The sequence below is a fragment of the Sebastes fasciatus genome, chromosome 4 (assembly GCF_043250625.1).
Source record: "Sebastes fasciatus isolate fSebFas1 chromosome 4, fSebFas1.pri, whole genome shotgun sequence".
NCBI classification, from domain to species: domain Eukaryota; kingdom Metazoa; phylum Chordata; class Actinopteri; order Perciformes; family Sebastidae; genus Sebastes; species Sebastes fasciatus.
The window spans coordinates 10,580,906-10,607,594 of NC_133798.1; the positions used below are offsets into that span (position 1 = coordinate 10,580,906).

Sequence of the window (26,689 nt, forward strand, 5' to 3'; positions counted from 1 at the left end):
AAAGAGGAAGCTAGTGTCGGTACCTTCTACTCTACGCTGTCCTCTAGTCTTCTCCTTGCTTCTTCACGCTCTCTCTTGACTGCAGTGTGCGATATCTCTGTTTTAGTCCTCCCTCAGTCCTGAGCCTCCCCATCTTCGCAGCTCTACTGAGCCTTTAGGCCCAGACACACCAAGCCGACATCGAAGAACTAGTGCCGATGATGGCAGACTGTTGCATCGCCTCACGTCGCCTTTGTCTTCGCCAACAAGTTTCATTCGAACACACTGCAAAGACTACCGCCAACGGCTAGTTAGCGTGTACGTTCTGCGCCTGCGTGAGAGTAGGTAGCGGTATTCTGTATCTGTGGTTATGATACGTACATGAAAAAAAGCAGCGTTTTTCACACCGCTGTCACTTCTGTGTTTTTCCTCTTGACTTTACTTGTTGGCTTGCTTTCCTCACGTCCGTTTCTCTTCTCGTGCCCTGATTCGCTAAAGCTTAACTGCCAATCAGCGTGATTTCTCTCACCGAAGAGCTCCGCCGCCGATTCAACATGCTGAATCGCCCAAAAATACTCTAGACATGGGCGCACTAGAGGCGACGCTGCGGGACGCAACGCAAAAACTAGGTGGACAGACCCAAATATATAATCCAAACTATACGGCCAACCGTCGGCTTGGTGTGTCAGGGCCTTTCCTCCTCATCTCTCCCCCATCTACTGTCGTCTGCTCGACGCTCTGCGGACCTAGTCTCCTAACTGCATCCCCCCTCCACTCCAGTCACTATTTGGAGTTATCAATCCACTGGATTCCCCTTTTGATAAGGGGAGAGAAATATTGCAAGGCCAGGACAGAGGCAGGAAGCCCGGCTAAAGCAAGGTACTATTTTGGTTGAACAGTCCCATTGTCCGTGGACTGGGGACGGCTCACTGCCTGGGGGAGAGGGTGGAGGGGTGACAGAGAGGGGAGGAATGATGTACTGTGAGGACATCGCACTACTACGCACGCTACCGCTCTCTATCCTCCCTCCACCAGCTCTGATCATTCAGAGGGTCCTCTGTCCCCCTTTTCAGTGTTGAACTCATGGAAGTCACACTCTGAAACATGTGCAAAGGAAGGGGGGGGGGCTCTGTTATGTAACAGTGCCTTCCCTAACAGGAGCTCTACTCTCTTAAAGATGTAGTGTGGCAGAGGTGTAACTGAATGTGAACATCAAAAAGCTATTAAAAGAGACAAGGAAGAGATGATGTCAGGCTTTGGTCCCCCCTTTTTTTGTTGCAGTGGACAATCCCTTTTGTTGCTTGGCCGTAATGATGCCACGTGCTAACAATAACTGCCTTTAGGAAAGGGTGGGATGACACGATGGGAGAAAGGGAATGTCGGCCTTGGACTTTTTATAAATTGAGATGTAAATATGGAAAGATTTATGTGGAAAGAGTAGAGCCTGCTTGGAAAGAGAGCGCTCTGAAAATGATGTGTTGTCGTATCTTTACAGGCTTGCAGCGGAGTCCCAGCTAACAGACTTTTGAATATTTGCAATGATAAGTTTCGAAGTAGCTTTCTGTTTCATCTTTAGAAGTTTATACAGTATGTTGCAGAAGTTTCCCAGGCAGACGTGTGAGTGTGTGAACTCAGTAACAGCGCAAGGCCACACAAAGACACTCACCGCACACACACACACTAAAAATGGGAGGGGAATCAATGTATGTTACGGGAAACGTGTTCTTGTTTTAGTTTTACTGGTACACAAGGTCTCGTGGCTGCATCCTCCCAACTGTCGGAGGCCCTCGCTCCTTTAGGTCTGAATCCCTCAGAGACTGCGACAGGCATCAGCTCAGACAGGCGTTAATGTAAAGCACCCAAACACACAAACTACAGGGGGTTCAAGTTGTGATGTTCCTCTCTGCTCATCCTATCATCAGTCTGGAAAAAGAAAACTGCCCAACAAGAACAACGAGAAAATAAAACTACAGGGGATTTTTTTTCTAGCGATATTTCCTCGCAGTATTGACTTATCTCAAATGTTTGCAAATTGCTGTAACATTTAGACATTAAACGCTGGGTAATCAGGACTAAAACAACACAGCAACAAGTATAAGCTTCTCAGCGTCCGCTCAGAAGGCTGCACAAACAAGCGAAATGAAGGTCGTAGTAAATGCTCTGGGCCAGAAGTACGTCATGTGTGGGCCACCGCGTTGTGGAGCATCAAAGGCCACACACACGCACGCATACTAATGCAGATGTGGATACACGTACTGTACCTAGAAACAGCATACGTGTACACTCGTGCACGCACTCCTAACGCTTGCCCTCTCAGACTGCAGGGGCCTCCTTACAGCCTCCATGCACACCCACGCGTTCCTGTTGCTGCACTCGTCTCACTGACTGCTCCGGCTGAGCCACTGAGCCAGCTGGTGATAACAACACTTCCTCCTCGCTCCCCTCTTGCGCTTAGCTGTTGTGCTCTTACCATCTGCGGCAACTGGCTGGGGCCGAAGCATCATGTTACCCACACAACTGGAGACCCAAAGATCCTGTGGACACACGAGCACAGCCAAGATCCTGAGGACACACACACACACACACACACACACACACACACACACACACACACACACACACACTCACATATCATGGCAGTTACAGTTGTGACAGCCATGAGATGTGGCGGTGAAGAGAGCAGAAAGAGGTCCAGGTTATTTATTGTGCATTTGGACAGAGGGGGACACGGTGGGACCACATGGCCTGGAGGGAAATACACAAAAAGACTTGTAACATTGAAAATAATAAAATAAATAATAATTTAATAAATTCAAAGATAGGGCACGGTTACACAGGTATTTAGGGGAGAGCTAGTACAAAAAGTAATGCGGTGATTTTTTCTGATATGCCAAACTATGTCAGCACATACAGCACGCAACACGTACCAGAACTGTGAAAAATCACGTGGATACGTCATACTGTCGCTGTGTTTTACCCGGAAAGCTGTTTTTGGATCATTGAAAGTAAATTTACTCAAGCGGTCATTTTTTTTTAATGACAAGTTGTCTTTATTGTTTCATGAGTCATAGTCATTTGACGGATTATTTAGTATTTTAACACCTCCTGAAGTTTGACACGTCAGAGTTTTTCAGTATAGCAGCAAATCAGTTTCAACTATCAGGAGTCATTGTCGGGACGAAAGTAACAGCTGGGTTTTTTTCGTCCCTCTACACCCTAGTATATGAATCAGAATCACTGTTATACTGTTACATTTTCTTTAACAGTTATTTTGTAAAATATTCAAAAAAATTGAAAATGGAATTACATTTTTTATTAAGATGAAGGACATAATATGTTTGCAATCACATATTAACAAGGACACTGTCCGACATGTTAAATAAAAACTAGAATAATATAAATAATTCAAGTTTATACCATTACTGTGTTACTTTCTGACTGACAGGGTCGAATGTAACAATGTGCATCATCCGTTCAAAGTCAAATTATACCAAAGTCATTCCACATTTATAAAAAAAAAAAAACACCTGGTATTGAAAGAACACATGTGGGTTGTTGATCACAACTAAAATGAGTTTCTCTCTGTGACGTTATCTTTGAAAATTACATTTATATGAAAACTGTTACTTTCATACCACCTCTCCCCTATAGCAGTGGAATTGCCGTGATCAGATGAGGATAAGGTGGAGTAAATTTGTGTCGTTCCGCTTTGGTGAACTTTAACATGCAAATTTTCACCGTTGACCGACTGCAAATCATCTTGACTGAAGACTTTTGAGGGAGTGGAGACCATAATAGAGGAAGTTAGCATAATAGCTGTCTCAACATCCAGTTTTATCCAACCCTGCCCTGCCATATGAGAAGCAACGCCAATAAACATTTCCTCTTTGCGTCCATTTGTGGTACTACATACCACGCCATAACTAACGGTAGCCCCTAGAAGACTCCCAAGTAATCAGTACATATCAGCTTCTTGCACCACCTATGCTGCAAGGATGTGTGAATGAATTTCACCGTGCCACTTTTTCACTGTGCCACTTTCTGGTGGCACCAGGCACCAACTCAGAAATGGCCTATGACGTATCATCATGCAAATGGAAATTAAACCGGACTAAGGTCTATAAGATAAGATCAGCTCTGTGAGGCTGTACTTGGGTATAGCGGTGATTTGGGCTGAATGCTAATGTCGGCATGCTCAAATTGACAATGCTAACATACTAATGTTTAGCAGGTATAATGTTCACCAGTTTATTTTGCATGCTAATATTTGCTAAGTAGGACAACAGTACAGGTGAAGCGGATGAGAACGTCATTAGTTATCTCTGGCAGGAGATTATGTATTCAGTCATGTGAGTGCGTCTGTCCACGGATAATCTTGCACATCAGCCTTTTTTTTTGTGCTCATTTATCACTGTATGCTCAAGGGCCTCTCGTGGTGACAGTAATTCACATTTTTTGAAAACATATTTTAAGTGATCAACAACTGCTTCAGCAAATGACAAACTGAACCGAGCAATGACTACAACGAAGCGTGTCTTCTTGTGTCAGTAGGAGGAGAGCTAGTTAGCTGTTAGCCGAAGATGGGAGTCGTACGGTGCATTTGGCAACAGAGCTAACAGCTAATGGAACTAAACACACAGCAGGACTGACGGTTTACATTCAGAGGAAGCGTTAAACAGCTAACATGTAGTTTACACCGTGAACTGCAGTTTAAGCCAAGTTCACACTCCACGGCTTTCAAAGTCGTCAGATTGCTGTACTGTTCACACTACACAACTTGCTGTCTTTGTAATGGGGAGTCTTTAAGTCGTTGTGGTTTTCACACTACATGACTGACCGGTGACAGGAGGTCACACACTACAAGATCTTTCACCAGGAGGAATCCCCGATGTGGTCTCCAAACTACGTTTTGTCACGAAAACATGCGAGAAGTCACATAGTCGGGCGCCTGGGTTAGCTCAGTTGGTAGAGCGGGCGTCCATGTATTAAGGCTTGGTCCTGACCGCGGCGGCCCGGGTTCGAATCCGGCCTGTGACCCTTTCCGCATCCACTCTCTCTCTCCCCCCTTTCACGACTCTATCCACTGTCCTGTCATAAAAATGGAAAATGCCCCCAAAAAAATAACTTTAAAAAAAAAAAAGAAGTCACATAGTCATGATTGTTGATGTTGTCGTCACCCGTGTTCACATAATGGCCTGTTTGAACGCGTCTTTACTATTTCCCCTATGTAGATCAGTCAATGTGTTATGTGTTATGTTTAGTCATGCAAACCTAACAACACCCTAGGTGCAACAACTTTGGTCCATGTTGCAAATGCATGCTAAGTGCTAAAGGAAAAGTCAGGAATCACCAAAATCATATGGGTAAAAATCGACGGGGAACCATGGAGGACCATTAAAGGGGAACTAAGCCCTTTTTCAAAATTTATAAATGTTATTCCTATGGTCTAAGACAGTCCAAAAATATTAGTTAACATGCACAACTCTCTCCCAAATCCAAAAACTAAAGTGCTGAAACTCTAATTTGTGATGTCATAGGGTATAAAGTGTGGAGCTGCTCCATAGACAATGAAAGGGGAGATATGTTCTAGATGACACTGAGAGCATCCAGGGGAATATTCTGAGTATGTTGGAACATTTTCTGTTTCAAAACTGACAACACTACAATAGAAAAAAGCTCATTTGGGCATAAAATCAAAACACACATTCTGTGGGTCCACAAAATCAGTCTCCCATTCATTGTCTATGGAGCAGCTCCACACTTTATACCTTATGACATCACAAGTTTGAGACTTACTTCGCTGGGTTTCTGGCTTTGAGAGAGAGTAGCTCATGTTCACAAATAATGATTGAACTTTCCTAGGCCATGGAAATAACATATTGGCATTCTTAATTTAAGTGGTGTTCCCATTTTAATGTCTGTACAAAATGTGATGGCAATCCATCCAATTGTTGTTGAGATATTTCTTTCTGGACCACAGTGGTGGACAGATGGACAGACCAACATTGCCAACCATAGAGTCATGCCGCTAGCATTCATGGCTAAATATTTTTACTACTGCTCAGACATGAAAGTGCGTATTTTGAGGCTTTAAACATCCAATGGGTGGCCTTTACTAGAATAGAATGATTCTCCAATCAGGGGCAAATCGTTAATGAAAATGATGTCCTGGTAAGCCACAGATGGTGGTGAGGAGACGGTAGAGAAGAGAGGGAGCGTAGGAGGAGAGTGGGAAGAGAGGAAAGCGGGGCCGTTCTGCTGAGAGGGAGGGCAAGAGTGGCATGTGGCTGGATGGTATCCTTGGGAAAGTTTGCAGCTCGCTCTCCCACTCTCTGGATCTTAGCTGGGGACAAATACCACATGGAGCTGAGAGGAAGCCCGCTGGAGTGTGCAGGGCCACGAGCACACAGGAATGTTTCACTTCAAATGGAAAATGTTCACAGCTGTTAGTTAGGCTATCTCTCTCACTCTATTTCTCCATCTCTATCTATCCATCTCTCTCTCTCTCTCACTGTGTCAGAAGCTTGCTGCTATGTTTAGCTCCTCTCCTTGTATGCTTGTGATAACCCGTATTTTTAGTTTTGCTCTGGGTCAATTTTCCTTTTTTTCCCTCCTGGATTTTGAGTTAAATATACATACTTGCATGATCAGTTCAGCAACATGGGAGTCTAGAGTGATTTTTAATGTCTTGTCCTGGAAGTCAGGCTCTTTAAAACATATTCGTTATCTTGTCATGCGGTTACCCAACAGCAAAAGGGCCGCAGTCCATTTTTTATCCAAACACATATTTTAAAAAAACCACACACTTGACAATGTGTGGCATCAAAATACCGGAAGCCCTTGCCTGACCCACAAACAAAAATGACAACAACAACACGGGGTTGCCGTCCCCACATCAAGCTGTCTGGAGTCTGATGAATCTGGTTTGGCTATACATGAGTTGGATCTCCACAGTTTTGGGGCTATGTTGGCTGCAAATGAGCCCAGGCTCAATAATTCTGCTGGTTGGAGGTTGTGCCACACACATACTGTACTACCATGCAAACTCTTTGTGTGTGTGCATTTATGTCTGTCACAACCATATTAGTTCACAGAAAACTCATCCAGGTGTCAGACCACTGATCAAGCAGCTGATTAGATTGTTATCAGGCCAATAAATAGGCGTTATCTGTCATTATAAGCCTCATAGATGTGAGTCAGTAGGGCCCTGCTACACCCAATATTAGGTTTTTTTATCATTTATTTACATGGTTGATCAGCAAATGAAAGAATAAAAGAAGACGACAGCAACCTTTAGCAACCGTAATTACAACAGGAGCAGAAGCGTAAATCAGGCGCTGTAGTATAAACAGTGCGAACCTCCATATAGGGTGGAAGTCAGGGGGCGATGGATGGGACACAGAACACAGGAGGTTGGGGTTCACATCTCGTGTGAAACCAACAATGTGTAGTTGTCTGTTTGTTGACAAGCGTTTAGTTTCACTTTCACTTTTAAAACGTTATCTTAAGCCAACACACAATGTTTTTCCCTAAACTTAACCAAGTGTTTTTGTTTCCTAAATCTAAAGAAGCCATTGTTTTTGTGTTAAAAACATAATGTTTCATTCAGATTTAAATCGTGTTGCTTTTAAGTTTTGATTTCATTTTTTACAACGTAGTAGGCATAGTAGGCCCCTAATGACCCCATTTATGGTTATAGTGACCGATAACGCCTATTAATAGCTGAAGTAGGTAGAATTGGAGCAAATATGATTAAAAAAAGTTATATTTATAAAACGGTCACTATATCCTGACAGTAGTGCATGAGACAGGTAATCTGAAAGAAATCATGTGCCTCTGTGTCCTCCGGTGTCCTCCTTGTCCTTTGGTGCTCCGAATGGCATCTGCAAGATTTCACAGACCGGATGAAAACAACCAATCAGAGCCGAGCTGGAGTCTTGCCGTCTCTGAGCAGCTGTCAATCAGCCTAGTAGTTAACTGCCTAGTTTGACCGTTTCATTCGACTTTGCGAGTGATTGACAGCTGCCTCTGTTGAATGAACAGCCAATAGGAACACTCTCTGACATGATCTGTGATTGGCCAAAGTCTCCCGTCACGGGATAGATTTTTTAAAGCCTGAAAACAGAGCCATGAGGAGGTGCAGAAGTCTAGTTTTCTCTCAGAACACTTGAATTACAATATGCTGAAAGATTATTATGGAATATTTACTCAATGATGCCAAAAACATTCTGCCTACTGCAGGTTTAATGGGCTGATAATAGTCGAATCAGGTGCAGCCAGCGTTAAGCCAATCAGCAGCTGTATAGGTGAAATCTTATTGAATAGGAGATACAGTGTATTTTGCTGTCCATGTTTACTCACTACAAAGAGCCATTGGACCAACATTATAGACATAACTTTGTGTTTGGGAGCAGTGTGCCATTGCGTGTGTGTGTTATAGCTCCGACCCAGACTGATTTCAAAACTTATCTTGAACTCCAGTTTCTTCTCGTCTTATTTTTCTTCGTGTCACCTTTGGTTCATAAACTGGAATCACACAGCAACTTGGCTCACATTGTTCACTCAAGCTGAATCAATTACAGCTTGAACAAACACATCTTCTCTCTTAATTCTATTAAGACATTTCATTGAAAGTCTGTTAACTTTGCAGTTGTGCCACCTCTAACGTGTGCTCCATATTCAGTCTAAACAACAACTATGTGAGTGTTTGAATCTTTGTTACACAGAAAAAGAAATTTAGCGCTCCCAGCTAATGAGTGGGTCCGATAATTGATGTGACTGTAGTGGGCGCTGTGGACCAATCTACCGCAATACACAGGAAGACCACTGAAGTAGAAGAAGAAGAAAGCAGGCAAAGCCATACATGTCGGGTTGTTTTTGTTAAACCTTTTACAGTCACTGTATGCCACCGTTGTACAACACGTGGTGTTTTCTACTTGCCCCCTCCTTCTTCTCGTCTTCATGAGTATGATGGTTATCCTTTTATCTGTGTGTTTTTGAAAGAGACAGAAGAGGAAGTGAATGGTCATGGGTCCCATGGACCACAGTCGGCTGTTGTCAATCCATCAGGCTGTCATCAGCTCATTATCTTTGATTGTTTATATTCGGTGCACATCTGCAGTTTATAACGCATGTGTTTCTTAATGCATAACGTAGATATTGTATCTTTGTGCATACAGCATGAGAATGCAACCTCCTTTGCAATCAACCCCCCAACGCCTACCTACCCACCCACTGTGTGTGTAGGTACCCACGTGCACACACACACACACACACACACACACACACACATACAGTATATATAGAGTGTATATATACAACACCACCCACCAAACCACCCACAAACTTACCCAGAGGCTTAAACCAGGGTTTTCTTTTTTCTTCTAAAACCACTTCCCTGCCTTTCGCTTGCTCCTGGTGACGACACTCTCTTGGAATTTACTCCTTGTGCTGGTGGTGCTCTCAGAGAGAGAGAGAGAGAGAGAGAGAGAGACTGACTGTGTTGTTCAGATCTCTCTGTGCTCTGCAGCCACTAACCAGGACCATTTGGTGTCTCCTTTCTTCACCCCTCCTGTTCTCTCTTTTGCATTCATTCTTTTTTTTTTCCCCCTTCGCTCGTTCTCCTTCCTGTCTGGGTTATGGCAATTTTACATTATTTGGTTTGAAATCAGGCTGTCTGTGAGAATAGGGGGGTCCATAGACTCGGGGCTCCTATTGGGGCTGTAAAGGGGTTGGTGAATCGTGCTGTGGCAGGGTGTATGTGCAGAGTTGCTTATCTGTCATTTCATGCCTGTCCTGTATGTGTGTACTCATGTGCTTTGAACATGCATCTGTGGACGCTGCGCATGACAACTCGGTGATACGGCTGGTCATGCATGTGTGTGTCCAGCGGATGTGTGTGTGAGAGAGACATGATGGGGGGCATGCTGCTGGGTCCTCTGGAAGTCCTCTGTGAAGGGACGGCTTCCCCCTCCTCCCTAAACCCCGACTGGCTCTAGATTGATGGGGGAGGTGTTGCCTCCGCTCACTCATCCATCACATACTTTATTTTGGTTTTAGAGGAAAGGAAAAGGGGGAAAAAAGACAGAATAAAGGAAAAAAGACTTCCAAAAATATCAGAGTCGGGGGCTGGGGGTGTGGAGGGTTGAGGAGTTGAGTAAGGGGAGGCCCCTTGTCCTGCGTAGCTCTGCTCTCCTGCCCCCCACACCTCCACCCACCCACCTCTATTTAAGCAGATGCTGGAAAAGAAGTCTTACCCTTGTGACCCCCTGCCATTCTCCAGTCCCAGCACTGATAACAAAAGACAGATAAAGCCAAATGGGGGGGCAGATTTAGTGAAGATTAGGGAGCGGGTTTGTGATTTCCACTGAGGTTATATTGTCATGTGTGCGTGCACATGTTTATGTGCTCCTGGTAAACGTGTGGTGCCAGTAGCAGATTGTGGGATAGGATGGTCCGAGAGTGGTTGGTGGTCTTTGTCTACCCTCCAGGCTGGGCAGGGTTTTACTGTGCGACAGGACAGTGAGGGCAGATGAGTTTGCAAGCTGACAAGAGGAAAACAAAGCCTGCAGTGCCAGCCTTCCACTCCTCCCACGGGATGATGGGATTTATGTAGCGACCAGGGGTATAAACTCAGATCAGAGCGCTCTACCTACCGCTTCAGTTAAGTGGATCCAGGATTCCTACATGATGGATAAAATCATGCATATTCTTTGCCATCATCAGAGCTTATGTCATATGTTCAGTACTTATCACTGTACTTTAAAAATACCTGATTTGATCAAAGACTCCTAAACTCTGGCCTGTCTGTGTTCAACAGAGGCTTAAAGGTCGTTTAAATGGGTAGTCTTGCATCCTAAATCATAAACACATTATCAAGAGGTAGATATGGTTCCCATTTAGACCTGCACATCTGTAGCAGCACACAGCACAGTGCAAACATATACAAGCAAACAGCTCTGCGCTCTGGCCTTTGTCTGAAGTGCCTATAGGAAAGTTGGACCACTCCAAAGGGAATATAAAATAAAGAAATCACTGTTTCCTATTATTTCTGCTGTCGAGCTTGGAGGTGGCTTGTGAAGCTTTTGCCAAACTAATACGAGCGGAAAAATAAATAAATAAACAAAGGAAATAAAATTATTACCTTCTGAAATTACACATTGGCGTTTCTCTGTACAGTTAAACTAATGCAGGTCCCTAACAAACAAGCTATGTTGCTGTTTGTGATTCCAAACAGATACTTTGGCTTTTTTTAATGATTGAATTCCTTTGCAGGAAAGACACCAAATCATGTTACTGTGCTTTATTTTCCCACCATGATTATTCACTTTGCCCTATGGCCAAATGAATTAAATAATTCATTTTCCAAATGAATGCTGCTTTGTCCTAAAGTCGAAGTAAACCAAGCTAAATCCCGTAGTTTTGTCATGTAAAAATATGAAAATGTAGCAAAATAGGGGGTGGGGGGGACCAGGTTGGCTTATCCTTGCGGGAATGGGAATGGGAGAGTGCTTGTTTCCTCTGAGAAGCTTTTTCCAACTGCAGACCTCATGGTGGAGCCCCCGGAGGTCCTATTTGAATCACAAATGTCTTTCGTTTCTCAATCGTTCACAGGTTTTGGTCAGTTGAGGAATTTTGGGACCCATTAAAGCCTGGTGACAATGACTTTCACCCCTGGGGCCACCGTGGGGGTCCGCCCCCCTACTGACCTCTCCATTGCTGCCCAGTCGTAGCGCCAACGGTCCGGCTTCCCGGGTTCTGATTGGTTCAACAAAGCACCCAAAAAACGCACTGGGGTCAATGTCTCTTTTCTCTCGGCCGCTCTTTTCCTCCTTGAGGCCTTGTTCTGGTTCAAGTCGGGGCTTATCAAAGACAATCCACTTCTGTCATGTGGCCAAATCATCTTGACACCCATTTAGCATGCTCATCAGAGGACAGTTATGAATATTCAAGATGTTGCCAAGGGCCAGTGAGAGGCAGAATCCAAGAGATGAGAGTGACAGATAATGGGGTGTGTGTGTCCAAGACAAGGGGAGAAAGAGAGACAAAGAGGAAGATTAATTCAAGGATTGAAGGATCATATATTGTCATTATGCAACACAGGGTTGTACAACGAAATACAGTTGTAGCCCATTTGTTACACAAGAAAGAAAAGACAGAACAAAAGATGAAACAGAAACAGTAGTGCATTTGGATTTGCACCAGGAGGAATGTAAACAGCAGCAACAAAAATAGTTCTCTGGGCAGATAAAAGGGCCGATCTCAACATAAAAAATTCGACATCAGGAGAACATTGTCCATCAACTTGGACTGTGTTTGAGCACCAAGCATCATTGATGTTAACTCAGAGTCCACCTCCTCTCGTCCCACCGGAGTCCTGTGCTCTGTCCTGCGGTCAGTCTCCGATCTCCTGTTGCTAAGTTAGTCTTATTTCATCCATCTTATTTTCCTGCGACATGACATCAACCAGGAGCAGGCTGGGTAGTGGAATAGCCTTAGGTCCTAGCTGGGTTAGCTTAGCTCCCGTCCCAGCTCTCCTCCTTTTCTTCTGGTTTTGGTGGCATTTGGTGGGCAGGTCTGGCTTGGTGGTCCGAAGACGCCTTTGATCGTCTTAAGGTCAGCTGTGCATTGCCGATGTTGATAATTGTATCTTTATGTATATCTATATGTGCTCAAGTAATAAAGACAACAAATTAAAACAAAAAATGTAGCAGAGTTCATGGGTTCTACCGGCCGCTGCATCTACATGCTCCGCCGACATTATTCGGGTTTGTACATGCGAGTGACTGAGCAGAAGGAAGTAGAAAACAACATAATAACCCAAATTTAATACAAGCAATACCATTTTAAGACCAGAATACACTGAAATTTAAAGGGGCAGTGTGTAGGATTTGGTGACATCTAGTGGTGTGGTTAGAGATTGCAAACGAATACCCCTCCGCTCACTCCTCCCTTTCCAAGATTGCGGTAACGTGAGCCGCCAAGTGCAAAACCGTGGTAACGCCGTTGGCCTCGCTCAGAGGCCATCCTTACCATAATAACACTACCTTAGGAGCAACGGAAGTCAGACATTGGATGATGGTGCCAAGCGTGTCGAAGAACTGCAGTGCAAAAGGCTCTCTCTAGAGCCAGTGTTTGGTTTTTCCATTCTGGGCTACTGTAGAAACATGGTGGACTCCATGAAGAGGACCAGCTCCCTAAGTAGATATGAAAGGTTCTTTCTAGGCTAACGAAAACGTGATTCTTAGTTTCAGGTGATTATACACTAATGAAAACATAGTTATGAATATTATATTCCATTTCTGCTAAAAGATCCCTCGAAATGTTACACACTGTTCCTTAAAGTTAGTAATAATAAATGATGAAAATAAAAAGCATTTTGAAGCACGCATAACAAAGACGCTATAGATAATGAACAGAAGATGATATCGACTTGGCCAGCCTGAAATGGTCAGACCAGAGCTGCATTTACAGGAGATGTTTCAGGTGGAGTGGCATGTCTGCGCACTGAGATGATGATGATGTTCACTGTTAATCAGCACAAGTCACTTTGCTCCTTCATTCAGAGCAACCAGCTTGCCATTCCTTTTCCATCTGCCAATCCTTACAAAACCCCACATCTCCATATTCTCCATATGCCCGCTCACCAAAGCTTTGCTTTGCTTACCGATGTTCATAGAATGTGTCTGCGTCACATTCTGGCTCCGTTATCATGGCTGCCGGAGATGATCTTCTACCATTCTAGCCGGTTTATGTGTGTGTGTCGACCGGGTCCATGAGCCACGGGTGACCCCGGCTCTTTTCTCCCCCTCCGCTATCTTTACGCGCTGGGTCTATTTTTGAAAGACCGTCTCTGAAGCGTGAAATTCACTTGTGTATAAATGCCTGAAATCATTGACATTTTATGTGTTACTGACTTTGTCTTAGCACATAAACAACACAAGTACATCTAGTCTTCTGTGTTTGTAATTAGAGAGGGAGACCGAGACAAGGACATACATATACACACACACACACATTTTGACATTTAAAATGAGTGATCACAGAGAAAGTTAGCGTATTATGGAAAACCCTTTTGGCACTGCTTATGAATCACAAGCTTTTTATGTCCTTGCTGTTGACCACTGTTTGGTTATGAATGTATTGGATCTTGTGAGAACAAGAGAGCTGAGCCAGGAAGGAGCGAGTTTGTCTGAATGAGCCTGCCTGTCTCGTTGACATGGATGTCAAAAACTTCTAGGATCACATCCAAGCTGAGACAAGTGATCGTTTGGACTTTGAGACTGCGGCACTGTTCCAAGCTTTGATGTGTTCAGCTCTTAAAGATTGTAGATGGAGACAGGAAGGGTTATCACGGGTGTCGCATCTTCGTGGATTGTCGCCGTTTGTGGACCCGGATGATGTTTGTGCAGTCATGTTTTCAGCATATTTTGTGGTTGACATAGTGTGGTTAGAGTGGAATGAATTTGTCTCTTGTCTCCGTTGTTAATATTCACATTTTGTTCGTGCAGTAGCCAGGGTTTTCCTGCCCTGAAGTTGAACTACTGGACAGACAGAAGGAGCTTCAGTGGGATCAGGGAGTGTGATATGGTGTGCCAGCGGGATGTAGGGTCAGGAGAACCAGACAGGTGTAGATAGGGAGAATTTCTTCATCTCTCTGTCCATCTGTTTCCTTAGCCAGAATTTCTTAACCAGGTGGATGTTTACACAGATCAACATATTCTCATACAACGGTTCATATGATATTCCTCCTTTTTTGTTCGTTTTCCTATGAATGTCCAGCAACGTGTGTCAATTTCCGCTCTTTTCCGTCTTTTCAAATAAACTTCAGTTTTAATAGGAAACGACTTCCTTAGGCTTAGGCAATAAAACTACTTAGTTAGGTTTAGGAAAAGATCAACTTGGTTAGGTTTAGGTTACAAAACTACTTAGTTAGGTTTAGTAAAAGATCGACTTGGTTAGGTTTAGGTTACAAAACTGCTTAGTTAGGTTTAGGAAAAGATGAACTTGGTTAGGTTAAGGTAACGAAACTACTTAGTTAGGTTTAGGAAAAGATCAACTTGGTTGGGTTTAGGTAACAAAACTACTTAGTTAGGTTTAGGAAGAGATCGAACTCGTTAGGATTAGGCGACAAAACTACTTAGTTAGGCTTAGCAAAAGATTGTGGTTTGCCTCAAAATAACACCAGAAGTGGCTTTACTTAAGTATGTAAGTTACATGACAAATACATCAACCCTTACTTCTGTTTTCACACGGTATACCAACGCCGGTCTCCTGGGTGAAAGCCTGGTATTTTTTAACCTACCCATCCATCCCCGACCTCAACGTTCGCCATTCTTTATATTTCCTGGTTGACATTACGTGGATTACATACAAACTGACTTTGTGGGATACACACAAATTACGCTACATTACTTTTCGCAGGTATAGCTGCGATCAACGTATGATACCAGCCGGCACAGATAGACACGGTGTATAGATAAGTTTTCAACAAACACAGTCCTGCTTCTGTGGTTAGCCTTTTTCTTGACCTCTGTGTGTGTGTTGTGTGTTGTGTGCTGTGTGCTGTGTGCTGTGTGTGTTTCATGTTTGTGGGATGCGCCGCCTTTGAACGCTCCTCCACAACTTAGCCTACTGTATCTCACTGAGATGAATGGGGGTCAGGGCTGGGCCACCCACTCCTCACCACAGTCCCAAACCTCTAAAAAGACTGTTGTGACAAGCCTAAAAAAGAACCCCAGTTGGATTCACTTAGATATGCAGCTAATGTGTTTATTTTTAACTCCGTAATGATCGTTCCCAGTTCAGGAGTCAAGAGTGTCGGTCACTTCTTTAGTTATTAACAGTTTGGGCCAAAGTACCAGTGGATGGAACTAGCGATGGGGCTCACAGAGAACTTCCTTCATGAACAGCTTTTTAAAAAATCATTTCCACTTATGACTGGTGTACAATAAGTCATCCCCTCAGTCTTCTGCATCACCACACCAAAACACCACTTTGCACCATCTGTAGGCTATAATGTAAGTTCATAAGTCTTCTCTCTTTGATCCGTCAGTTTGAGTGTTTTCCTTCAACTCTGCAATTTCAGCCTGGTGAGGTGGGTGTCTATCTAAAACAGTCCTGGCCCATCTGTGTCACAGGCCATATCTGTCATTATCGGCATTTTATTGTTCGCTCCACAGTATTGCCTACCGCCTGCTCCTGCCCTGTCTTCAGCACCGCGTTCTCTCTGATGAGTCACAAAGGTCTTCAGAAAGCTGCTGGCTGGTCTGTGTTGACAGTGGTTGAGATGAGGGCTCTTGTATAAAGTCAGAGTTGAGTCACTTTTGAAGGAAGAGCTTCTGGCCCTGCCAGACCCAGATGTGTTTGTCACTGTGTGGTTGAGTCATAAAGGTATACAATAGCGTTGCCAGAGCTTGAGGAAATGAAAGTGGCAGTAGTTTATTTCAGGAAGTAGCAACTTAATCCCTGCAGGTTCACCATCAGTAACTGGTGAGACTCTCTGCTTGCTGCCTAGGATGAAATGATAATGGTGAGGACTGTGAGGGATTCTGGTGGTAGGTGATGAGAGGAGAGGTGGAGGAGGCTTTGCAGGAGACCACATTGTCAGAAAATCCCAGGATGACTCACACCACAGCCCTTGTCAGTTAGAGCGGGGTTTCCTGCATACACACATCTGCCACATTGTGTAGACCTCAGCCTCTGTCTATGATAAGAGTGCTGTTTGTTGACAGTTTTTTTCTGACTTCCACAAAAAACTTATTGAAAGTAGCACTTTCCAAACAAGCTTTTAATCAGACTTGTGTTACCAGTCTTACTAGACTTATAAATCAGACTTATTGTAGATGAGTTTGTTTTGGTCTAATATTGGGTAGGGGGGGGGGGGTCAGGATGCACTCATTGACCCTCCGCAGGCAGACAGATACTGTATACTCCAGCCAGACAAATGCTGCCCATCCCGTCAGCTTGCTACCAAGGGCAGTGAGGTAGATAATAATTGTCAGCTTGGCTGTGCCAGTGCCAGTGCCAGGGTGGGCTAGGCCTGGTGGGTCTGGCTAAGAGGGACTAGATCACTGTGGGCATCAGGAGTCCACAGGGCTGAGGGAAGGAGGATGTACACAGAGGCACTCACATTGTTTCTGATTATTTTCATACCTACAAAAAGCAATGCACTATAATTCGTATAAATCCCACAAAATCAATTCACATTTAATCCACGTAATCATGAATCAGGAAGTATAAAGAGTGACAAACACTGCGGAGGGAGGTAGTTAGGGTGGATGGGTGAGTCATATAAACACAGAACTTTCACCCAGGAGACCGGTGTTCGTACGCGGCGTGAAACCAGAAGTCAACATTGATTCATTTGTCACGTAACTTCCGTACTTAAGTTACGCAACTTCTAGAGTTATTTTAACCCAAACAATGATATTTTCCTAAAGCTAACTAAGTAGTTTTAGTCACGCAGCTTTTGTACTTAAATGATGCCTTTTCCAAATTTTTTTTTAACCCAAACCACAATCTTTTCCTAAACCTTACTAAGTAGTTTTGTTGCCTAAAGCTAACCAAGACGTTTCCTGTGAAGACGTAAGTTTATTTTGAAAAGACTGGAGCATGTGCGTCACATGTTGCTGGACATTTATAGGAACACGCATAAAAAATGAGGAATAACTTTTCATAAGATATACGAACCGTTGTATGAGGATACGTTGCATTGTTGCAAGCATGTCCTAAGTGCACACACATTAAAAAAAAAAAAATTGTCAGTGTGCACAGTCAACAGCAATAATTCTTTCTTGAATTCCCCCGAACAATATGTGTATTCTAAATTTGCTCTCTGTATTCTTTTATCACAGGCAGCCATCCAGATGTTGAAGTCAAACTCCACTCAGAAAGTATTTATGAAGACAAGAGGAATGATGCGATGCAAAGCAGAAAGAAGCAGCACCACACAGCCTGTCTCGGCCATACATACATTAAGACTTCATGCTTGGGGCATGCTGCTCTTTCTTGGCGCACCTGAGTGACATCATGAACATGGCTGAAATGACCAGCGAATACCTGAGCCCACCTGTTACCAGCGCAAGCTTTTAACGTAAGTCATGGCTTTACTTTTTAACTTATTATGTATTGATTACACAACCTGGAGATTGTAAACTGGCCAACTTGTCCTGCCACTGAGCAGGTCCTCTTGTGGTTGTTGAATGTTAAAGTCCCTTTCAGTTAAAACAGCTGCTGTGTGTGCCTCCAATAGATCATGTGTGTGTGTGTGTGTGTGTGTGTGTGTGTGTGTGTGTGTGTGTGTGTGTGTGTGTGTGTGTGCGTCTGCATGAAAAATAGAACAAATTTGCAGTCAGCTTCCACCTGAGCTCCATACCTGCTCTGGGTTTGTCTCTGGGGTTCAGCTTGGGAGGGAGAAAGATTTAGTTTGTCGGTCTGTGCTTAAGCACATTCATCACTCAGATCACTCAGAGTTGTGGGGAAGAGAAAAAGCAGTCTGGCATGAGATCTGTCACTAAGTCCTCCACATTTATGTCACCACACTATTTGGTGGCCACTGAAATTGGGACCTCCTGTTTGGAACTGTGAGAACTGTTGGCAGTTGGTGTTAATTCCACCAATGCTTCGGCTCCTCGTTGTGAAATAAACAACTTTCTGTGATGCTTTGCTAACGTTCACATAGCGTCCAAATGAAATGAAATAATCACATTAAAAGAAGTGACAATGTGGTGCAGATTTACCAATTTCTGCAATGTAAAAGTAAGCTTTAGTCAAGTTTTAGTCTTGATGTTGTTATACATTTGAATATTTTATTCATCAGCACCGAAACCAAAAACATTAATATCCAACAATAAGTCACTTTTCAGACTTTAATATTAGAGTTGTTCCGATACCGATACCAGTATCAGAAATGCGTCTGGTACTGCCCCAAATTCGGCATCGGATAACGGAAAGTACGCCACTCTATGCACCGATCCGATACCATAATTTATTAACCCAGAAAAAATCAACTTGTTTAACCAGAAATCAATTCTTCTTCGTCACTCCAAAATAGTAGCCTTCACTGTGCTGTTGCCCTGGATGTATCATGGCTGCCACTGGCAACTACTGTTTTAGAGCAGAGAAAAATAATTGATTGTCACGTGATGATAGCAAACAATACAGGGTTTAACCTGAGCCAGGCCATACAACGGAGACAGTAATCATATCACATCCATACATGGTCAGTAGTAAACAGCTGTTAAAAATAAATAAGTAAATTAATTAATTAAATAATTTCTTCCATCATTGTAATACATTTACCCAGTTGTTATGTGGGATGTTTTCACACTCCATCACCTCACAGCAATGGAACAATATGTCCAACAATAGCATCCCTGACATCAATCCGTTCCCATTGTAGCTGTCGTATGTAATAAGATGTCAGAGAGAACAGAGTGTCAGCAGTGGTAATGAAATGCATCCAAATGGCCCCCTCTGGACGTGACAAATAAAGTCCAGGTGTCCAAAGGAAAAGGTTTGGTTACAGGAAAACGCAGGCAGTGTACGTCAGGACTTTGACCCGGAGAGCAAACCTGGGGACCCTGGTGGTTGGAGGTAATGCTGTAAACGTGTGTGGCAGGAAACTAGAGGTATTAAGAGAATTCCAGCAGCTTGAATATACGGTGTATCTCTTTCTTTCTCTTATTTTTCCACGTGGAACTCTAAGTTTAGCCCGTTAACTCACAGGATCTAGAATGATGCCATATGCAGTCCTATTTCTGAACTTTCAACACCTCAGAATTGAGTTTCCCATCACCGTTATATAGTGTTGGTGAGTTAAGACTGAGCCTGTCGATGTAAATGGGTTTCTCCCTTGTCATAGTGGAGCTCACTTCCTGTCACTGGCCCCAGGGTGGAAGCACACAATGACGAACACCACCAACACCGGCCCCCTAGCAGGCAGGCTGACAAGCAGGGTGACACAGGGGTTATTTGTTTCTGTCAGAAGCACAGAAATAGTCGCCCAACTCCTCCTGGAGTGGACAAAGCAGGCGTGCATTCATTGGCCTGCTACCGGGGCGGGATGTGCTCTTGTTGTGATTACCTGCCTCTGTAGAGGAAGAGCTTTCTTTGAGGACCCTATGGAAAAAACGCCGCTGTCTGCCAAGCGCCGTGATTAGCGCCCCGGTCGATTCCTGGGTCAGCTCCGAGGGCAAAAGTGTCTAGACCAGCCGGGGGTTTTCCACAGGCTCCTGCCTGAGCTGTAATTATTACTGCTTACAGTAGAGCCCACATTCCACTTTGGACGCTCGTACGGCATTACTCCCTTCAGTGAGTGGTGGGAGTCGGATCAGACGTTGGCTTTACATATGGTTTGAATATTGTATAGTTAATGGCCTCAATTTTTCATTGAGTCGTGTTATTTGATGTAAGCGGATCAAGAGATAGGAGGGTGGGAACTGTTGTGGTGATAAGTATCTCATGTTGAATTAAAGTACTACTAAGTGTAACGCTGAAAAACCCAAGAGTTTTATCTGAAGACTTTATTGATTGATTGATTGATTGATTGGCATTGGGCAGTTCAAGGAGCCCTGTACACCTCACAATCTTCTAGCTCGCTGCTTGGGCTCTCGCAGCGCATTCTGCATTACAAACTCAGTGTTTGCCAGAAAAAGCACAACCAGTTAATGGTTCGGAACTCTGGCTTATCTTGGCCATCGACCCAACAAAAGCTATAATTATCTGTTTCACTTCCTTGATTGTTAGACAAATAATGCATTAAACAGTTCCAGATAAACTTTGTTTTCCACTGTTCTGCCAGCCCCTGTGGAGAAGCTGAGGCATTAAGGGCAGGCTACCAATACTGGAAGACCATTTCATTGGGCCACTCAGGAAGTTGAGTGCTTCATAAAATATGAACACCTTATATAGCTGATTATAATTTGAAAACTCTGTTTTGTTCTCTGTGAAAAGATCTGAAAAAAGTACCCCTGATGTTTCCCACCTGCCAACAGATTGAGTTTTTCTTGTGTATGTCAGCATTGTGTGTATCCCAAGGCCTTCTTTATATAGGCCCAGACATTATTTTTGGCATTTTCTTCTTGACGTGTACCTCCCACTCCTCCCACTTTCTCTGGCCCACCTCCACGAGGGCCAGGGAAGCCTGGCACTCGCCTGAAGCTCTCAGCCAGTCCTGGGCAGCTGGGATCTGGGGGAGCTCCCTGCAGTTCTGCAGTGTGCTGGCAGCCCTCTTCCTCTTGCCCCCGCCACTCTTAATTCTGCCTTTTTACTTCCAGCCAGCTTCAGAATACAATACAGAGGAGCCCTGTGCTGTGCTGTGAACACAGACACACACCCGTGGGCGTACACACACACACACATCCACACTTTTATAAGCCATTGAAAGAGACAAGACCAAAGGCGGAAAGAGGAGCAGACGCCTCTCAGATGCTGGGCTTGGCTTCGTGTGCCTCTTGACACAGACGGCCGCACACAAGATAACTGTTGTTTATTGTTTATGGAAGGACCCTCTGCCACACTCCACGCTCTCTTCATCTGGAGACTCCTAAAGGGCCACAGCCAAGAGCCACAGGGGAAAAGAAAAATGGAACTGTCTCTACTGTATGTGTGTACGAGTGTATTTGTGGTTGTACGAAAGAGAGAGTGCATGTTTGCTTTTTTGTTTGCATGTAAAGCAGGAATGTACACTTATTGTACAGTCGTGGGCGCTATTATTCTTCTGTAGCTTCCGCATCGAGTGTGTTGTTTGCTCAGCTGGAGTTGGTTCAGGGTGGAGGAGATGGGGAGGCCATCTTGTTCCACTGGGGTATCAGTCACAATAAGTGTAAAATGTAATGTATACTAATAATTCAAACTGAACAGTACTAGGATGGCATTTATTCAACATGACTTTATCATGCCAGCAATTCAATATATTTAGCGTAACTGTCTAAGGCTGCATTCAAACCAGATAAGGCGTTGCGGCGATTCGCCAAAAGGTTATGCGGCGGTGTGAGTGAGTCACTTTAATGGCCCATTAACTGAGACTATTAACGTCGCCGTAGCGTGACGTAGTGTTGCATTTCTCAAAAAGTTGATTCTGTTTCTACTTTTCCGCCACAGGCCGCTGCAGGTTTTTTTCGGCACCCCGTGCGGCCACCGCAGCTGCAGCCCAAATTCATAACTAGTGATAGAGATCAAGACCCGGTTCTATAAGGACCCGGTTCCAAATTTCTCAAAACCCCAAAATCAATGAGGTCCAAGCTTATCGATACTGCTGTGGACACTAGCGGGTCCTGTAATGTAACGTTATGTCTCGAGAGACGAGCCATATCATTTAAATCAAATCACTGGTGCACAAACATACATCAATTGTCTAATAAAGTTGTTGAATTCAATTGAATTGCCTGCCAACCGCCATCAAACTAAACAAAGAAACATTGAATTGCCTCATGCCCTCGTTTTCTTCATTTCTCATTTGGTCAGTTGGTTGCTTTCATAGTTCTATGTTATGTTGAAGTGGCCCTGTGTATTCCTTTTCAAATAAATGCCCAACATCAACAGTGTTTATTGAAGGCTAGGCACATTTCATTCTGTTGTTCAGAAATCAAACAGTCACAGACTCACAGTTAAGCAATAAAAGCGATACCAGTTCTGTTAAGTATTTATCGTCGTCTCATTCAAAATGAATGGGAAGAATTACTGTATGTTTCCGCTGCACCGCCTCATCTGGTGTGAATACAGCTTAAATAAGACAAAGGGGAAGACTGGCTTTTTATTTCTTGTGATTGAATTTTGAATGAGGTTTCTGTGTGTGTTGTAATCCGAGCTTCTCTGTGCTTTGTTGACATAGCCGGGCCGGCTGCACATGCTTTTAGTGCATGTTCTTGCATGTGCAGCCGGCCCCACTGGCTAGCTCACAGCCGCCGCTCTGCACTGCTCTCATACGGTGGTTACAGCTGATAACGCCGTCCCAACCGACGGCATCATGGTGGAAGCGTAGCGCCCACCCTCCGGTTCCCTCTCAGGTTAACACTGTTAGCTCTGTCAGCACTTAAGCTGTCATGCGCCATGTTGAGAGCCGTTGAGAGGCAGTCGAAATGTTCCCAATCCCGTATGTAGCACCTTTAATAGTCATAGAAATAATAATTTTCTGTTAGCAAATGTATCTCAATCAGTGACCTAACTCATTGGTTGTACTGTGTTAAAAAAACAATATATCCTCTTAAAAACTATTACCTGAAATGATATGTTATGATTCCATTTTATGAGGCTGAATATAGTATTTGTTCTTCGGCCGACTTTTCTGCCCACTCAGGTCTCAGCTCCTCCCTACCACTTGCAGCACGTGCTGACAGAAACTTGTTGGTCTGTACCAGGTTCTCAGCAGTTAAAACCAGTAGAAAGAGAGATTCCTTCCTAATGGTGCATGAAAGTAATGTTTCACCACTGTATTATTGTTTGAACCCTTGGCGGATCGTTTCCACATGACTTCAACACTGTACCTAAAGAAAACCGTATTCATTTTCATGCAGTTTTATAAATTTTTTTCTCTTGCGCAAACTTCGACTGCTCAAGTTTGATGCGTCTCTGTTGACCTCTCATCAAAATGTGAAGTCGGTAGGAGAGAGGCTGCAGCTGGACCCTGTTCAGGCCTGATGGCGGTGGAGCATGAATAGCAGGGGTAGCCCTGGGCACTGTGAAAAGTCCTGCTGACGACTGTACCGACAGGGTCACAGCCCCTCCATGCTGCCCCGCAAAAGGAGAGTGGGAGTAAACAGGCGTAATAGGGAGAGACTAAAAGAGACTTGGACTGTGTTCTTGTAAATAATTGCATTCATTGTTCTCTGCCACTGTTGGTTATGGTCACAAGCTGTTTGGTAGGCCCCTGTCTGTCTGGTGCTCCCCATGAGCCCGGTGTCAGCCCCTACGCCCCCGAGGGGAGCAAGTTGTGCCAGGGGTGAGGATGCCAGCTCCCTGACCCGGTGGCCCCGCGTCTGACGTGCCCACGCCAGGAGCAAACGGTCCCTGGGCCAGCTCGGAGACTCAGGGCGTGCTGCACGCATGCTGCTCCGCTGTTAAATAAAGCTGGTTCAAAGAGCACATTCCTGCCCCCAGCTCAACAGCGAAGTAGCGAGCTCTCTTCCTTGTAGTGTCAAAGCGCCAGATTGTTTCATTTTATTGCTTTGCCTTTATCTCGCGCTGACTCCGGTACAATCTGATTGGATGCAGCGTGTTATTAGCCTCTGTTGTTGGCTGTGGGAACAGCAGATGGCCTATTTGGGCCAGATTACCTGTACTCCTTATCTTAAGTGAAGAATTCCTTCCAAGTGCTCAGATGTTTCAAGGAAGCTGCTTGTTCACATTATGAATGCGGTGAAGTACAGTGGAGCTTATCTGGAAGTTACCACCCACTTATACTGTAAACCTGTAATAGCCAGCTGGGAAAAAACACATTGCTGTGTTCACTGTGCATACTTTATGTATCGCGTTGCTCATAACAGATGATGATAGCTGTTTAGGATTGGTCATTTAAAGCTGAAGTAGGTAGAATTTGAGCAAATATGATTAGAGACTATATACTGACAGTAGTGCATGAGACGGGTCATCTGAAAAAATCATGTTTCTCTGTGTCCTCCGGTGCTCCTAATGGCATCCGCAAGATTTCACAGACCGGAGGAAAACAGCCAATCAGTGCCGAGCTGGTGCTTTGCCGTCTCTGTACAGCTGTCAATCACTCGCGAACTCCGATCAAACGGTCAAACTAGGCAGCGCTGATCAAATATGAATCAATATTCTGTTACTGTAATGACTATTTCTCGCCTCAAATGTTTTCAGAGACATCTTGTAGTGTACTGTTTAGCTGTAAAATGAGAAAGTTTGTGACCCAGCAGCCATGTGGAGATCAGTTGAGGAATTACCGAGCACCGCCCACCAGCCGGAGCAAATTTTGTCATTTAACAGCTAAACAGTACACTACAAGATGTTCCTGAATACATTTTACATGATAAATAGGCATTACAGTAACAGAATATTAATTTATATTTGATCAGCGCTGCCTAGTGTGACCGCTTGATCGGAGTTTGCGAGTGATTGACAGCTGCCTCCGTTGAATGAACAGCCAATAGGAACGCTCTCTCTCTCTCTGAACTGACCTGTGATTGGCCAAAGTCTCTCGTCACAGGCTAGATTTTTTTATTGAAAACAGAGCCATAAGGAGGTGCAGAAGTCTAGTTTTCACTCAGAACACTTGAATTACAATATGCTGAAAGGTTATTATGGAATTTGTGCGTAGTGCCACTTTAAGTGAAAGGAAATGTGAGCAGTCACCAAAGATTTAATTTGTTCAGCAGGGTCTTCAGGAACTAGTTCACTGCTGTTTGCCTTTGAAACTCCTTAGAGAACTGACGAAACTCTCAGACAGATGCTGTGAAATGGATTGTAACGTGAGAGGAATTAAAAAAAGAAATCAGGAACTCTTGACTCGAGCTTCACTTTTTCTCTCTGAATCTCCCCCTCTGGATTTCTCTCTTCTCCTTCCTTACGCAACCTTATGTGTCAGCCGGAAGCCTCTGTGTGTTATTGCGCCCAAAGTAAAGTTTGTAAAAAACAAGCGTGGGAACTAACCCGGCCCGACACAGCATCATCTGCAGCCTGTAATGATAGAACCTCAATGACATCATGTGTGTTTGAGTGCGGGGCTCTGGTAAACGGTGCCGTGCATCTCCTCAAAATACCGGTGGCTAAGTGGAACACACAGGCTGGGCTTTGCAATGGAAGTCAGATGCTCCCGGGGCCTTTTCGTGCCGGCTGAAGTCGCCCCTTTCCTTTATTCGTCCGCTGATTGGTTCGGGAGACTCCGACTGAGGGGCCTCTTCCACAAGGGCTCCATCTGACTTCACTGTATGGTAAATGTCAGAAAATAAATGCAGGCCTCTGTAACAAAGTGGAATTGGATCTAAGCTGCCCCGGGCCACCGTGTTTGATCTGCACCACCTTCTGTACAGCTACCCACGTCTTGACTGAGGAAAAAAAGTGCACAGCACATTCAGGATGTTATGGCATTTTGTCGTATAATAATCTGACGTCACGGTGGAGGAAAACTGTTTTCATATGTTGCTTGACATTATGAAAACCTTAGGTCACGTATTCATACATTCATTCACATCTTATCTTTGTTACCGCTTTTTTTCTTCTTTTTTTTTTTAATGAACTTCCCGTAAAACCGGTAACCAGGTTCGTATAATAAGTTTGTTTCTTTTGCTTTCATATTGTATACATTACCCTGCTGAGTACTTGCATCTGTGTTGCATTCCTGCAGTGCAAAGAGAATTGCCATTTCTAACCCAGCAGCCGAAATCTGATACACTGCCTGGATTTAATGGAGCCTTTATATGACTCTTGAGATCATCCTGTTGTGAATAACGTGTTCTTCATGTGAATCGCAAAGAATAATTGTAGGTGGGGAATGTTTTATCAGGTCTGACTGAGGTCAATCATTCTGCCACAATTGAGCATAGATCAAAGACAGGAGCGAACAAAAACTCCTGGGCCTACAGGTAGTACGGCAGTTAAACTGGAAGTATGAAACACACCCACCCACGCACAGTTCAGTTTCCAAGCTAGTGTGGGATGATCCCTAAAGATGTGAAACTCAAACCATGTTGTGTGTTGGTTTTGATCATGTGTTTGAAATCAGATAATGGATACGTGGTGAGTGCTTTGTTGT

The 26,689-nt window shown here is 44.1% G+C and overlaps 1 protein-coding gene across 1 annotated transcript in view; it reads left to right on the forward strand.

The window, feature by feature from the left end:
- LOC141765712 (G1/S-specific cyclin-D2-like) overlaps positions 1 to 26,689 on the forward strand; it is a 184,646-nt gene that overhangs the window by 56,628 nt on the left and 101,329 nt on the right. The window contains exon 2 of the mRNA XM_074631907.1: positions 17,835 to 18,073. The gene's annotated coding sequence lies outside the window, so the exon portion shown is untranslated. The remainder of the gene's footprint in view (positions 1 to 17,834; positions 18,074 to 26,689) is intronic.